Source organism: Triticum aestivum, chromosome 1B, assembly GCF_018294505.1.
Source record: "Triticum aestivum cultivar Chinese Spring chromosome 1B, IWGSC CS RefSeq v2.1, whole genome shotgun sequence".
Classification (NCBI taxonomy): Eukaryota; Viridiplantae; Streptophyta; class Magnoliopsida; order Poales; family Poaceae; genus Triticum; species Triticum aestivum.
The window spans coordinates 252,009,650-252,025,798 of NC_057795.1; positions in this window are offsets into that span (position 1 = coordinate 252,009,650).

Sequence of the window (16,149 nt, forward strand, 5' to 3'; positions counted from 1 at the left end):
GATTATCCACCATCATCATCACCACCTCCATCACCTCCGAGGGCATAATCATGGGTATGGGCACTCCCCTTGGCAACTGCCAAGCTTGGGGGAGGTGCCCTGGTATCGTATCACCATCACAACTCCTATCTTTACCGTTTTTCTTAGTTCGATCCTATTAGTAGTATCTTGATTTAGTAGAATAAAGTCATGGCATGATCTAGTTTTGAGTTTTGCTTTATGATCCTTCTTTGTAATCGAGTCCGTGAGCTATATAATAAAGATTAGTGTTGAGTCAAGGGCTTGAGTATTTTGCCATGATATTGGGTGATTAGAAGAAAAAGAATAAAAAGAATCAAGAGTTCATATTGATCTTATTGAAGGTGATGACTTCACATAGAAAGAGTATGATGATTTAAAGTTGTTGGGAGTTGGCAAATATAGCTTTGGTCATCGTTGCAATTAATAGGAAGTAATAAGGAAAGAGGAGTTTCACATATAGATATATTATCATTGACATCTTTTATGATTGGGAGCACTCATTAAAATATGACATGCTAAAGAGTTGAGGTTGGACAAGGAAGACAACATAATGAGTTATGTTTTCCTACATCTGAGATAAAGTATGTTGTCATGGTTCCTCTACCGTGTTGAGTTTGCCTTTCCCCCTCATGCTAGCCAATCTTCAGCACTAAGTAGAAATACTACTTGTGTTTCCAAATACCCTTAAACCAATTTTGCCATGAGAGTCCACCATATCTACCTATGGATTGAGTAAGATCCTTCAAGTAAGTTGTCATCGGTGCAAGCAATAAAAATTGCTCTCTAAATATGCATGACTTATTAGTGCGGAGAAAATAAACTTTGCACGAACTTGTTGTGGACACAATAAAAGCGACGGACTGCATAATAAAGGTTCACATGCAAGGGGCAATGTAAAGTGACGTTCCTTTTGTCACACCCTGACTTTCATGGCACAACACTTAAGATGATAAATCATGATAAAATGTGGTTTGACAAAAACTTTTGCATTATTTGACTTTTTATTTTGAGTTGGTTTTCTCTCTGTGTTTTTCAAGTGCTCTTTAAAGTCAACACAACTCCACCTTCTATACTTCATCTCCTTGTCCCAAGCTTCTGCCCAATGATCATGCCATGTGTATAGAGCAACATATTATTTTCTTACAAAAATAATTTGGCCAAATAGTATTTTCAAAAATTAGTTTTTCAAAAAACCCTGAGTTGAGGTTTGCACTACAAGTACTTGACTTGGGGTGTGAAAAATCATTCAAAAGGTATATTTGAATCCTATTAGATGTAGGACTCCCATAAACCACAAGAATATAATTTTAAAAGTTATTTTCCTATTTTATTTAAAAGCTTTTTCTTAAGGCCAGAAATGGTCTTTAATAGGGAAAAATCATTTTATTGTTTCAAAAATATTTGACAAAAACCTAGGGAAACACAGTGGACATATATTGTCCATATATAAGAGTTTCAACACATGGTCATGTTCAAAATATTGGTCAAATCCCTCAAAAACCCTTTCTAGATATTTCAAGCTTTTGAAATATTTACAAAGGAAATATTCTCCAAAAATTCCAAGAAAATTCTAGCATGTCACATATGACATGCTGGATGATCTTGACAAGTATGATGTCATGAAGAATAGTATAACCCCATTAAATCCCCTCAAAACCATTTCTGTCCATTTTGAAGTTCGGGCAACTTTACATTCCCAAACATGTTCAAATGTTCTCAAACCTTTTGAACATGCTCAAATGGTCTAATAATTCATCTAGACCAAATGGCACAAGTTGGAGAAAATGTTATATTGATCAAAGTGCCCCAAAACCCTTCCTGTCCAGAACCAAATTTGAACAACTCTACATTTGCATCTTTCTCCTTTTGATCTCAACTTTTGTGGACATGTTCAGAACCTAAAATGATGACACTACACCAAGTTGTGAATCAAGTAGAATAGATTTGCATGACTAAATCTTGGAAAGTCCATTTCTGTTGATTTCTAGGGTTTACAAAAGTTGCATTGTCAACTTTGCTCAAATGAACTCAATCTTGGTGGAACCTCTTATTTTCTCAGGCCATTTGACCCTGTCAAGCCTCATGACAAGGGAAGTCCATTTGCTTGCCCAAACCTACATCAAACACCTTCTGGCAGAAATTTAAAATGCATGTTTTGGCCATTTCCACTAATCTCCATGAGCTAATCCTTCTCCCACAACATCATCTGGTCCTCCTCTAACCCCTGCATCTTTCCCTGCCCGAGGAGCCATGATTATGGGGGTGAAAAGCTCTTTTTCCCTCTCTGGACAGCTGCATTTCTCCCCTTTTCTCACCTCTCTCTCACTCCTGCCAGGTCCCATAGCATCCAAGGCCCCCTCCCCCCTTGTTTATTCTTCCTGCAGCCACTAGACGCAAGTGGACGTGCGAGTGCGTGCGGAAAAGCCGCGGATGCCGGCCATTTGCGCGCTCTGGAGCACGTCAGCGTGCTCCCGACCGTTGACGCCGCGTCCCCCGACCACCTCGAGCCTCCCCCTCGCGCCAGTCGAGGTGCCTCGACGTCCGCAACACACCACCGTGCATGCCCCATCGTCTCTCCCTCTCTCTCACCTCCTGCGGCGCGTGCCCAGAGCCGCCCGACTCGGCCAATGCATGGCCTCGCACGCGCGAGCACCAGAGCCTTGCCCCGCTCCTCCTCTCTCTCCCCAGAGACCTACTCCACCCCCACGAGCGCCGCGGACAACCCCGAGCCTCCTCCCGTGGCCACCACGCCCATTTTTGCGGGTGCCCGTAGGCCGCGTCCACTGTGAGCCGTGGCCTCGCCATATAAGGCCGCCCCTGACCTCCCTCTGGAGCTCCTTTGCTCTCTCTCTCCCGTGTACCCCATGGACCAACCTGCACCTCCTCTCGTGCCCTCCTGCTCCCTCCATGGCCGGAGTGCCGCCGTCGGTCTCCGCCCAAATTCCTGCAAACCGAAGCCTACCCTTCCCTCCTTTGGACACCAATGGAGCCACCGCACGCCGGCGAGGCTCCTCCGCCCTTTACCTCTTCCTCTAGCGCCCCGCAACCCCAGAACCCCTCTTGCCCGACGCCACCGTCTGCCGCGGGCGAAGACCTGCTCCCATCCGGTGACGCAGGCACCCGTGGTGGGGTCTCCCGGGTTCGTCTCTCTCCGCTTAGCACGCCGGTGGCCGGACCTCCGAAAATGGTGGCCGGTAGCGCAAACGGCCGCCGTCAAGCACTTGCTCTGTCTCCCGTCGCGCCCGCATGGGAGGTAGCGGACGAACCTGCAGCTGGGTCCCGCTTGTCGGCCGGCCAGTGGGCAGGGGCCACTGACAGGTGGGCCATGCCTCGCCCGCTTAAGTGGAGGCGGCATAGGCCGCATGCCGTTTTCGTCACAGGGAGGCGTACTCCTGTGAAGGCGCTATCGGCGTGGCCCCCAGCACGCGCGTGGCCATGCAGCTGGGCCGGCCCAGTATGCTGCGGCGCTATGCTGCACCCAGTGCACAACATAGGTATAACACCCCCCTTCCTTTGTCTTTTTCTTTTTCTAGAAACTTGTAAAATCTCCCAAATATTCATATTACCTCCAAATTTGATGATTCAAATTTCTAGTGACTCCATAAATCATGCTATACCTGTTGGTGCAACATGCACATTTTTCCGGAAAACTTTCCTTCACACAAATTAAATAAAATCCCATTTTTCATTTTTGTAATGAACTTCAGAAAATTAGAGAGAGCCCATTTTTGATCCGAATTCCATGGTTCAAAATCCTAGATGTCTATAAGTTCAAAACTTAGTTTTTGAACATTTTTACTAATACTTTATGTACCACCTCAAATAATGGTCTATTTTTTCATGTATAGCCAACTTTGCAAATTCATAGAGAAATCATTTGAACTCCAAATCCAGTGAAACCAATTCCTAGATGCTTCTAAAATCATCATTTGTTAAATGGGTGCCTCTGCTCATTTTTGAAAATAATGTTTCTGTACACTTCTTGCAAACCCATTAATCCCTTGATTCCATCATATTGAAATGTTCAGAGATGTCCATTGATCAAATCCAAATGAAACCACTTTGGTCATCCCTCATATGACCAGAGGTATCCTAGAAAAGTCCAACTCATATTTTTAGAGCACTTTTATTTCCTGCCTTGTTGTGTTGCTTATTATGGTTGCTTTCGACGATAGTTGAGAAGTAGACGAAATGCTCGGAGTTGGACCAGAGATATTTGAAGACCTCGAAGACTTTGTTAAAACAGGCAAGCAACCCTTTGACCATGTTTGAGAAACCCTTTTTATGCATGTCATATAGCACCATATTGTTGTTGCAACTGAATCATGATGACGTGGTAACCACTTTGATGGTTTGCCACCGTACTTCCTCGTTGATACTTGCATTGTGCATGACCCTACCTTCTTATGAGGGTTATGCTGGTGGGAGTAGATAGGATGCTAAAGTAGATGCTACGCAAAAAAGGACGGGTATATGCATGACGAAGGAGACAAAGTATTTTCAAAAGACTTTTCGAAAACCCCGTCGGGTGCCACTTATGCCCGAGGGAGATGATGAGATGGGTAACCACTTGATGACGAAGTGGTGTACCGAGGCAAGTGTGTGTTGTTTTCAAAACGGATTGGTTTAAGTTGACCGTTATTCCAACCTTACATGCGCAACCACTCTATCCTTGTATGGGAAAGGGCATTATTGATTACCTAGGCCGATACTAGCTTGGAGCCCGCATTACTAGTGACGGGGGAGAGTTGGTGCTCTCTCTCGGGACAGGGTCGTGCCAGGTAGGGCGGCCATGACTGTTTTCACAGGGCACCAGATACATCGTTGTGTCCCCTCTCGGATGTTACGATCTCGAGTGAGTCTCGTATGATGTACATCGTGAGGATACGGAACAACGAGTGGACTCCTTGTTAGTGTCGTCTAGGGAAAGATAGTGATCGGGTGCTTACCCCGGGTACTTGAGGTACCGCGGGTCGTGGCTGACATGGAAGTTCCCCGGATCTTATGGGTAAAATGTGCAACCTCTACAGAGTGTAAAACTATTCGAATAGCCGTGTCCACGGTCAAGTACAGTTGGGTAACCGCTCTTGGGCTACGTCCACATGTTTACAAACCAGTGTGTGTTTGGATACTTGGGAAGATCTACTTGGGTCAAGTCAAAGGACTTGACATGATTGAGTTGGGTTGATGCCCTCTCTATTTATGTTGATATCTGTAACCTGTCCTCATGGTTACTTGAATTCTCCTGATGCATGTCTTATAAGTTGTTGAACATGTCATTGCACTCAAAACTAGCTTTCTGCAAAAAATTACCTATATCATGCATTGTTGTATCTTGAACCAAAACATGGGTTGCTTGCGAGTACATTCAAAGTACTCATTGGCTTGCCATTGGTTATTTTATTGGCCAGGCATGAAAGAACAGGATATGATGAAGAATACTTCGGCGACGAACATGCGAGCTAGGACGTTTCCCAGTCAGAATGCCTGTAGGGTTAAGGCAGATGGCATGGGTCCAAGTTATCGACGAAGATTTCCACTGCGATGTTATACTCAAGACTCGACCATAATGGTCCTACTTGTGTAATACGGTATGTCTGGATGTAAGACTCTTGTTATTCAGCTTCTGTGTGTTCAGTGAGCATTGATCTGTGGGATCACTGTACACGTGCATTCAGTGATCACGACTTATGAGTCGGGGTCCCCACAGAGCTGGTATCAGAGCCATCCTGACTGTAGGAAGCCTTAGTTAGCATGGTCGTTAGTTAGGGTAAAACTATTTCCAAAACTACTACTAGTTTTCAAAACTATCTGTACTTCTCTTCCCTTCTCAGTTTTTTTCCGAAAACTAAGGTATACTTTCCTTATTGATCTCTTCCCCTTCAAAACCTTTGGTCGCTAGAACCCTTATGCCCCTGACCACTGGATTCCTTGTAATCCTCGTGGATAATCTAGAAGGAAGATGCCTTGTCAGACATTCACCCACATCTCCTGAACACAAGATTGGAGACATCACAACAAGACGATACCAACAGAAGATACATCCTCGAGGAATGAGGACCTGAAGACCCAGGAGATGGTGACACCCTTGACACTGCCCCAAGATGATGCAACCTTAGCATACGATGATCAGGGCATAGAATATGCAAGATCATGATATACATCGCTAATAGAGTAACCCTGTCACTACCGTTGTTGTATCGGCAACCACCGATAGATGAGAACCTAGCCATTTGGTCCGCCTCACCATGGTGAGCAGGAAAACGGTTCTCCTCATCCCCCGCTCTTGGTGTCGATGTTGTCATCAACATAACCGACATGATGGACATCTATTACGCCTTGATAATGTCATTGCATAAAGGATTACCTACCTGGTACCATCGACGGCTTAGAAGACAAAAAGGGATCGTCGTGATCAAGAAGACAATAGAAGAGCAAGTCAATGCCAGTTACGAGGAGCCACCTTCACCCCATCACTTCAACAGGCAAGAAGTTGTTAAAGAATCTTCAGGCTCAACCCGGATTGTTTCATCGAACAACTACAAGAGACGTAGCAACACCTGAGGAAAACTCAAAAGACTGCATGAGGCACAAGGCACGACTACTGAGTCCAAGAACCCCTAGGGTAGGATGAGTCGTGTACCCCCTATGCGCAGTCGAGTCCGTATGATGGTTCGAATAGAACCATGACTGTGTGTTGCTTGTTTTTATTTGTTTGTGTTTTGATATAGGTCGCACTTTTGCCTTAGGCGAAAAGTATGCGACTATATCACCTTCCTTACCTTGCTTCTTCTGTTTGGCCCTTTTTGCACCTGTTTGTTTGCACTTGCACTATAGAACCCCCTTTAGGCATTCCCCTCCTCTATGCTACTTTTCCCTCTCATCTCTCTCCTCAACTGAAGACAAGCAAGACAATATGCACCAAGGATTCCACCTCGACGACCAACAAGCACTGAAGACTTTTGCTACAACCTCCTCGACCAAGTACAACCCCGTATGTTTACACCTCAAGACTAGAACCCTATCCCTAGACCCTACGGGACTTCATGAGATACCCCAGCTCGAATCCTTAACCACGAGCTTAACCTACGGAATCACAAGATAACAAGTTAAGCTGCAGTAAGCCTTGCTTATCACTGGGTTCATTATGGGACTAATGGGCATAGTGAACGAGCACATTATCTTCCTAAGATAGCACCAGAACTGACGATGCCATAGGGAGGACCAATCTGAGGATATAGGAATAGAGGACAAATGACTTGAAGAATTTATATCAATGACTTTGAGGAATTATCTGAGACTCTTTGGTCGATTATAAGGCTACCATGTTGGTAGATGAACTTGGTGGGATCATGATAATCGTCATCCTCCTCGGCACCAGCAACCGTAGTAGCAGGAGCCAAAGAAGCATCAAAATAGGTGCAGCGGCACCAGAATTTTGAACAGTCTCAACTGGAACGCGTTGTGCTCGTCCCACTTGATTTGGAAGGCGGTGTTGGAGATGTTGTTGTTGTTGTTGTAGAGGTGCGACAGGTGCAACCGGTGGTGGTTGGGGAAGACGCTTGAGCAATTCATTGAACTTGTTATCCAGCTTTGTCTCGAACGACTTCTCCATGGCATCTATCTTCTCCATAGCCTCTTCAAATCTGTTTAGCACATCTCCCACCTGGCCACTCATCATTTGCTGAAATTTATCATGCAAGTCCTTCTTCGTCATGTTCTCCCAGTCAATCTCGTCGGCTTGTGATCCTGCCATGGTTAGCAGCAATATGATCCTAGAGACTACTAGAAAATGGTGTTGGTGGGGTGTCACAAATCTGTCAAGTGAATCTCAAATTCTTACTAGTTCTTACCCAGCAGCAGGTGGTGATCGGTAACCGTTGTAGTCAAAACTCTCAAAGCTTGGATAAAGCGATTACCAGGGAGTGTCAAACGCATGACGTAGATGTATGTGGAGCTGGGAAGGCTTATAATATGGTAGCGAAAAGGGTCAGCAATAATCAATTCAGAGATGCAAAGTTGAAGAAACGCTCAACGATGGTACTGCGCTGGTCCTAGGCTAGACCGTGCTAGAGATGCGAGCCTAGAACACTAACAAAATCACGGCGCTGCACGTAAACAAGGGAGGAGCACACTCTGAATTTTTTTCTTTTTTTTCACTTTTTTTGCTCTTTTCTTTTTCCTCTTTTTTTTTTGCTTCGTAACAATTTTTTTCCGGAAAAGTCTACAAATGGTCTAAAAACTGCCTAGCCAGAATTTTCCAGAATTATTTTGTTTTTTTAAACTGGAACTATTTTTTCTACTGCGGGTAGCATGAAAGTTCGGGAGTCCTACTCTGTCACGACTCAGAGTATGTTGTGATCTTGAAATCCAAATAGAGTAACGAAATACTGGACTCGGACTAGGACTGTTGGTGGAGATGAATCTGGTGGAACTCGGACTGGTGGCGGATATATGTTGCAAGTGGTCTCGGATTGCGTGATGGCGTATGTGGTGGCGTATATGGACTTGGATTGGCGGTGAATATGTGATGGTGGTATATGGCAGCGGCGGTGAAGTTGGTGCACTGGTGGTATATGGCAGCAGCAATGATGATGATGCCGTGGTGATATATGGCAGCGGCGACGTGACAACCTTTGAACAGAACTCGAAACTCTAAAGGACTCGACGCTAAGACCAGCAACTTGACACGACGATGCAACCACAAATTCAACAAAGCAAATACAGAAAAGATTATGCAAAGGTTCAGATTGGTTCGGATAGGATGAACTAACCCTAAATACTTTTTGGCTTTTTCGTGGACTATAGGTATGAAGAAACAGACTCGATCTAAACTACGAAAAACAGTAAAATCTCACCGAGCAACCTGAAAATCTTATACCACTTGATAGAGGCAAAGGTGTCCCGCCTTTCGATGAGATGGTGATTATCATTTCGGAGGAGTAGACTTTGATGATTTGACTACATACGTGTGAGGATGTCGCGCCTTAGCAATCGTTAAACCAACTCCGAGAGGTTATTGACCACGCCGGAGTGCGATCAACCTGACCACGAGGGTCTATTTTCCTACGAGCAAACGAAGAACTAGCAAGAAACTAAGATTGCAATCTGGATATTGCGAATATAAGTGGAAAGCTTTATTAATAAAGGTGGGGTTCTGTGACGCCTTTGTCTGGTCGTTGAACACAAACAAAGTATGCGAAGTTGTAGCTATGGCAAACTTTAATCTAAACAAAACCCAAAGTCTAAACGACGCCCTAAGGGCTGTATATATGGAGGAAGAGGGGGGAATTTCGTGGCCCTTGGGGAAGGGGTCCGAAACCAACCCTATCTCTTGTTTCCCCACACATACGAACTCTAAAAACAGCCTATACTCAAGTATTTCAAAAATACATGGGCCTGGCCCAATAATAAAGTGACGCAGCACCTAGAATAGCCTCTAGACAAAATTTATGAAGTGGCATATTTGTATATTTCGTCCAGGACTTCATGCAGTCATTATGGTGGCTTCAACGTCCTGAAATCATCACTTGTGACTCCGTTCTTGTTCCCCTTGCGCATGCCATCATCTCCATGCTTGTTCTTCCTCCAATGTTCATCCTTCTCCAAGCTAGGCCCTTCATTTGTAAGCAAAACAAATGTATCCAATTTAGGCAGCATCATATTCCCATGAACATTAGAATCATTACTAAGAAACAAAAGTACCTGGTAATTTAATTGGCATGCGCGAGCTCTAGTAATTGGTCCAGTATGTATAGCAGCAGGGGCTGTGGGTGTAACAATGGTATTGATGTCCTCATCAGGAGATATCATTTCCACATATGTATGGACCGATGCCAGGAATGCCCTTTTGTTCTTGGCTTTCACGCATATGAGTTACATCAAGCCATCCGGGGAAAACAACGAGAATAAGGTATATAGCCGCTGGATCTTTTCAATTTACAGCCAAATGAGATTGCCCGGATCATAGAGCATCTGCAGAAAGGTACATTTGTCCCTACCAGGGGGCTAATGTCTATAAGCAACATAATCTCTCGAATTTCCTTCAAAAGGAAGTGCCAATGGGTTCAGAAACTTGTCCGAAAATAGCGGCGAATGATGTTCTTTGACTTTTAGGGCCAAAATGTCCTTCTTAAGGCCGAATTTGAGGGTACTCCAGGCATCCTGGCACAAGCAGGGAGTATTTTCTGGATTCGCACACTCGCCACGGGCAGTTTGAGTAATTCTGGATCCGGCACGGACTCCGAATGACAAAGTAATGACCAATTTAGTGAACATCGGTCCATTCTATGGCAGTCCCTGAAAGTATTTCATTTTCCCGTGACCCTTTTTGCCTGACCGCCCTGAAATTTCTTGTCCTCTATATTGGAGATATTGTTACCACATATATATTTACCGATGCCAGGAAAGCCCTTTTGTTCTTGGCTTTCACGCGCATGAGTTACAACGTGCCATCCGGCGAAAACAAGGAGAATAAGGCATATAGCCGATGGATATTCTTCAGTTTACGACCAAATGAGATTGCCGGGTCATAGAGCATTTGCAGAAAGATACGTTTGTCCCTACCAGGGGGGCTAATGTCTATAAGCAACATAAACTCTCGAATTTCCTTCAAAAGGAAGTGCCAATGGGTTCAGAAACTTGTCCGAAAACCGCGGCGAATGATGTTCTTTGACTATCAGGGCCAAAAAGTCCTGCTTAAGGGCGATTTGAGGGTACTCCATGCCTTCTAGCGCAAGCAGGGAGTATTTTCTGGATTCATACACTCACTGCGAGCAGTTTGAGTACTTGTGGATCCGACACGGACTCCGAATAACAAAGTTATGACAGTTTTTGTGAACGTCGGTCCATTCTATGGCAGTCCCTAAAAGTACTTCATTTTCCTGTGACCCTTTTTGCCTGACCGCCCTGAAATTTCTTGTCCTCTATATTGGAGATATTGTTTCCACATATATATTGACCGATGCCAGGAATGCTTTTTGTTCTTGGCTTTCACGTGCATGAGTTACGGCATGCCATCCGGCGAAAACAAGGAGAATATGGCTTATAGCTGCTGGATTTTCTTCAATTTACGACCAAATAAGATTGCCCGGATCATAGAGCATCTGCAGAAAGGTACGTTTATCCCTACCAGGGGGCTAATGTCTATAAGCAACATAATCTGTCGAATTTCCTTCAAAGGGAAGTGCCAATGGGTTCGGAAACTTGTCCGAAAACAGCGTTGAATGATGTTCTTTGACTTTCAGGGCCAAAAAGTCTTGCTTAAGGCCGAATTTTAGGGTATTTCGGGCGTCCTGGCGCAAGCGGTAGTATTTACTAGATTTGCACGCTCGCCGCGAGCAGTTTGAGTACTTGTGGTCGGACACGGACTCCGAATGACAAAGTTATGACCGTTTTAGTGAACATTTGTCCATTCTGTGGCAGTCCTTGAAAGTACTTCATTTTCTCGTGCGTTTTTTGCTGGACCGCCTCGAAATTTCTTGTCCACATATATATTGACCAATGCCAGGAATGCCCTTTTGTTCTTGGCTTTCACGTGCATGAGTTACAGCATGCCATTCGGCGATAACAAGGAGAATAAGGCATATAGCCATTGTATTTTTTTCAATTTACAACCAAATGAGATGTCCCGGATCATAGAGAATCTGCAGAAAGGTACCTTTGTGCCTACCAGGGGGGCTAGTGTCTATAAGCAACATAATCTCTTGAATATCCTTCAAAAGGAAGTGGCAATGGGTTCAGAAACTTGTCGAAAAAACAGTGGTGAATGATGTTCTTTGACTTTCTGGGCAAAAAAGTCCTGCTTAAGGTCGAATTTGAGGGGACTCCAGGCCTCCTAGCGCAAGCAGCGAGTATTTTCTGGATTTGCATGCTCGCCGCAAGCAGTTTGAGTACTTGTGGGTCCGACACGGACTCCGAATGACAAAGTTATGACCATTTTAGTGAACATCGGTCCATTCTATGGGATTCCCTGAAAGTACTTCATTTTCTCGTGACCCTTTTTGCCCGATGGCCCCGAAATTCTTGTGCTCTTTAGTGGAGATATTGTTTCCACATATATATTGATTGATGCCAGGAATGCCCTTTTGTTCTTGGCATTCACGCGCATGAGTTACGACATGCCATCTGGCGAAAACAAGGAGAATAAGGCATGTAGCCGCTGGATTTTTTCAATTTACGACCAAATGAGATTGCCCGGATCATAGAGCATCTGGAGAAAGGTACGTTTATCCCTACCAGGGGGGCTAATGTCTAGAAGCAACAAAAACTCTCGAATTTCCTTCAAAAGGAAGTTCTAATGGGTTCAGAAACTTGTCCAAAAAACAGCGGTGAATGATGTTCGTCGACTATCAGGGCCAAAAAGTCTAGCTTAAGGCCGAATTTGAGGGTACTCCAAGCCTCCTGGCGCAAGCAGGGAGTATTTTCTGGATTCGCATGCTCGTCGTGAGTAGTTTGAGTAGTTGTGGATCCGACCCGGACCCCGAAGGACAAAGTTATGACCGTTTTAGTGAACATCGGTCCATTCTATGGCAGTCCCTGAAAGTACTTCATTTTCCCGTGACCGTTTTTGCCTGACCGCCCTGAAATTTCTTGTCCTCTATAGTGGAGATATCGTTTCCACATATATATTAATCGATGCCAGGAATGCCCTTTTGTTCTTGGCTTTCACGCGCATGAGTTACAGCATGCCATCCGGCGAAAACAAGGAGAATAAGGCATATAGCCGCTGTATTTTCTTCAATTTACGGCCAAATGAGATTTCCCGGATCATAGAGCATCTACAGAAAGGTATGTTTGTCCCTACCAGGGTGGCTAATGTCTATAAGTAACATAATCTCTCGAATTTCCTTCAAATGGAAGTGCCAATGGGTTTAGAAACTTGTCCCAAAAACAGAGGTGAAGGATGTTCTTTGACTTTGAAGGCCAAAAAGTCATGCTTAATGCCGAACTTGAGGGTATTCCGGGCGTCCTGGCGCAAGCAGGGAGCTATGTCTTCCTAGTTGAATCTTTTGAACTAAGTGAATGTGATCGGACCCTAATCTCTCTATGCTTTCTATCTCAAACTCTATCTATCCAAATCATATGCATTCTATTGAAACTGTCGAATGTCTTCTCTGCGTCCTTGTCAGCAGAAGACACAGAGACAAACATTAAGTCTGTTTTAAATGATTCATCCTTATTGTTTGAAATACGGAGAAGCTGGAATGACCATCCGACAAACCTGGCGGGCGTGGGAACGTGGGACAACTCTGAGTATGTTGCATGCTTGCCACGTGCCCCTCAGATGTGAACCGCCAGGGGCACCTGCGTAATTGCGTTGTGCCGCACACTTCCTTATAAATACATGTCCCCTGCGGTAAAGAAAACCTTCTTCCACCTCTCCTCCTCGTTAAAACCCTAGCACCACTGCTAGCTCTCGATGACGCCAGTGATGAAGCGCTTAGCTGCCACGACTTCTCCGACACCGTCCTCACGCCAGGCGCGTACATCGTCCTCTCTGCCGCCGCCATAGGTGTCCTCCGTCGCCAAGTTAGGGCATGGTGGATTGAACTGCTCGGTCTCCTATTCATCCCATCTAGCAGTTCTTCGTGTGGTAAATACAACTCTATTTTTACCATCTTTTTGATCCTCAAAGATTCATCCTGTTTACCAAAATTGGTTTCTGCCTATACAATGTTAGATCTATTCTGTCTGCATCTCATACTGCTTAGTATTTTCCCTTAAGCTTCATATCTAGTTAGATTCCTCACTTGTACTTATTCACGGATTCGTACAAATCTGGAACCAACTCTCAACATATAAGTGAATGTCTTCGCATCATGAGGTCAATGTCTTCAAACTGATTTATCTTCAAAATCTTTTGAGAATGCATATGACCTCTTCCCCTTCCCTCGCATTTCTAATGCTGTCACAGGTACATGTCCGTGGGAGAATCCCTTGGTTCTCATAGTCTGCATTCGTTTGCAGAATTCTTATAGCATCACATTAACTCTCCCGAAGCTAGTTCCTGTTTGTCTAGCAAGCAAAAGCCTTTGAAGCCTTTGAACGTGTTGAAGCCATTCAGTTTGAAGTTCATGGCTGCAGAGAAATCAGTAAGGAAGGGTGGCAGACAGCGTCGTGGGGGAACATCAAGAGATTTGCCTGATGACCTCTTAGAGCTTTACAAGACAGATCCTGAAGAGGATTATAATCAGCACAAGACACAAATCCAATGGATTCAACGATATTGGGCTGAACAATGGTTCAAATACAAGTTCGTGACCCAGGAATACGCTGAGAAGAATGCTATCAAAAGTCCTTGGGGTGATATTCTCATTCTAGGCCTTCCACCCAAGAACAGAGCTGAAGCTATTGCACAAGGTTTCTATCCTTGTATGGTCCGTGGACCTCAGCCTGAAAATGCCGACCCATCGTCATTGCTCTGGTGTCGTGACGATAATCTCTTCAAGCGCAACTTCCAGCACGCAAAGGCATCGGCCAAGGAAAACAAGAAGTCATTGGGATTAGACTTCAACCCTGGTCCCTCTGCTCCCCGTGCTGACGGCTCACGTGATGCAAAACCCAATGTCATCGGTCCTTTTTACAACCTTGATGGCCTCATCACTCACATCTCGGTCCAAGGTGCCAAAGTGGATCATTCTGATGATGATGCTGACACTGATGAAGCCCCAGCTCCTACTCCAAAGCCGCAGAAGCCAAAGAAGGATAAGGCTTCAAGATCAGCTGCTCCTCCAAAAGCTTCACGTGCGAAGCCACTAGCCACTGCACCTCCTGAAGATAGTGTGCAGTCTGAAGATCTATCACATATCTCCAAGAAGACGGAGAAGAAAAAGAAAATCGTCAAAAATACTGATCATGTATTGACTCCTGCTGCCATTCTGCGAGAAGAGCACATTGATCTGTCCAGCGATGAAGATCTTGCAGATGATGCTCTTGAGCTACTGATCAAGAGCAAGGAAGAAGCAGAGATCTTCAATGATTTGCCTCTCTTCGATGTGGCAATCATCCATAACTTCATTGATGAGTGTTTGACACCCCAAATCTCAGCTTTGAAGATCTGCAACTTCCCATTGGCCTCAGCGTCTCCTTCAATGGCGCCATTGCTTCTGAGCTAGCTCTTGCTCAGCGCATCGTTGAACTGAAGCACAAGATCGACCATGAGAAAGCTCAGTTCAAGAAGCATGTGGCAAAGCTCAGCGTGCAAGATGTCAAAAGCTTCAAGATCATGCTGCACGAGCTCAAAGAAGCCTTTCTCAAGAAGCGCGAAGAAGCTAAAGGCTCTCGTGAGCGCATGAAGAGTCTGGCTGACAAGTGTGTGCAAGCCTACAATGAGGCTGAGAAGCGCAAGGCTCTTGGTCGTCCTGGCATTGACCCCAGAATGGCTGCAACGAAGAAGAAGCCATCAACTGACCAATCTGCACCTTTGAGGCAGGAAGAACCTCGCATAGTCTTCCCAAGCAGCATGACTGGCTCGAAGCCAAAGGTCAGGTCAACCGCTTCAGAACTGAACAAGACGAGGACTGCCGAGGCTGAAGCCAGAAAAAGGAAAAATCCTGAAGCCTCTGATGTTGCTCCCTCCAAGAAGAAGCGCAAAACCAAGAAGGATCGGGTTGCTCCCACAGAGCCCTTAGTTGTTGAACCTATCTCAATGGTTCGCCCTGCATCTGAACACCAAGAACGACGGATGATAGTTCATGAGCCTGCTTCCACAAAGGCTCATGAAGCTGAAGACATTCCAGCAGTTGATCTCACCGCTGCTGAAGACATTGGTCACAATGACATTGTTGAAGGTGATGAAGTTCTTCCTCAGATTGAACACAACTTGGTATCGTCGCTTGTTCTCAAGAACAGCGAACTCATCAGCATTGGTCGTCCTCTGACGCCAATTGCTCAGGATGCATCATGGGCTGATCACCCACAACAACAAGACTCCCCGAGTACTCCCCAACAACAACAAGTCACACCACCTGTGCAAGAAGAAGAGGATGACTTTGAGGCCCAGCCAACACCATCTCCAAAGGCGTCGCCAGCATTATGCAGGCTTCACAAAGGACCAAGGCCTCAAGTCCCTCTTTCGAGCATTCCAGAAGGAGAAGTGCACCACCAATCTATTGCACGTCAAGTGTT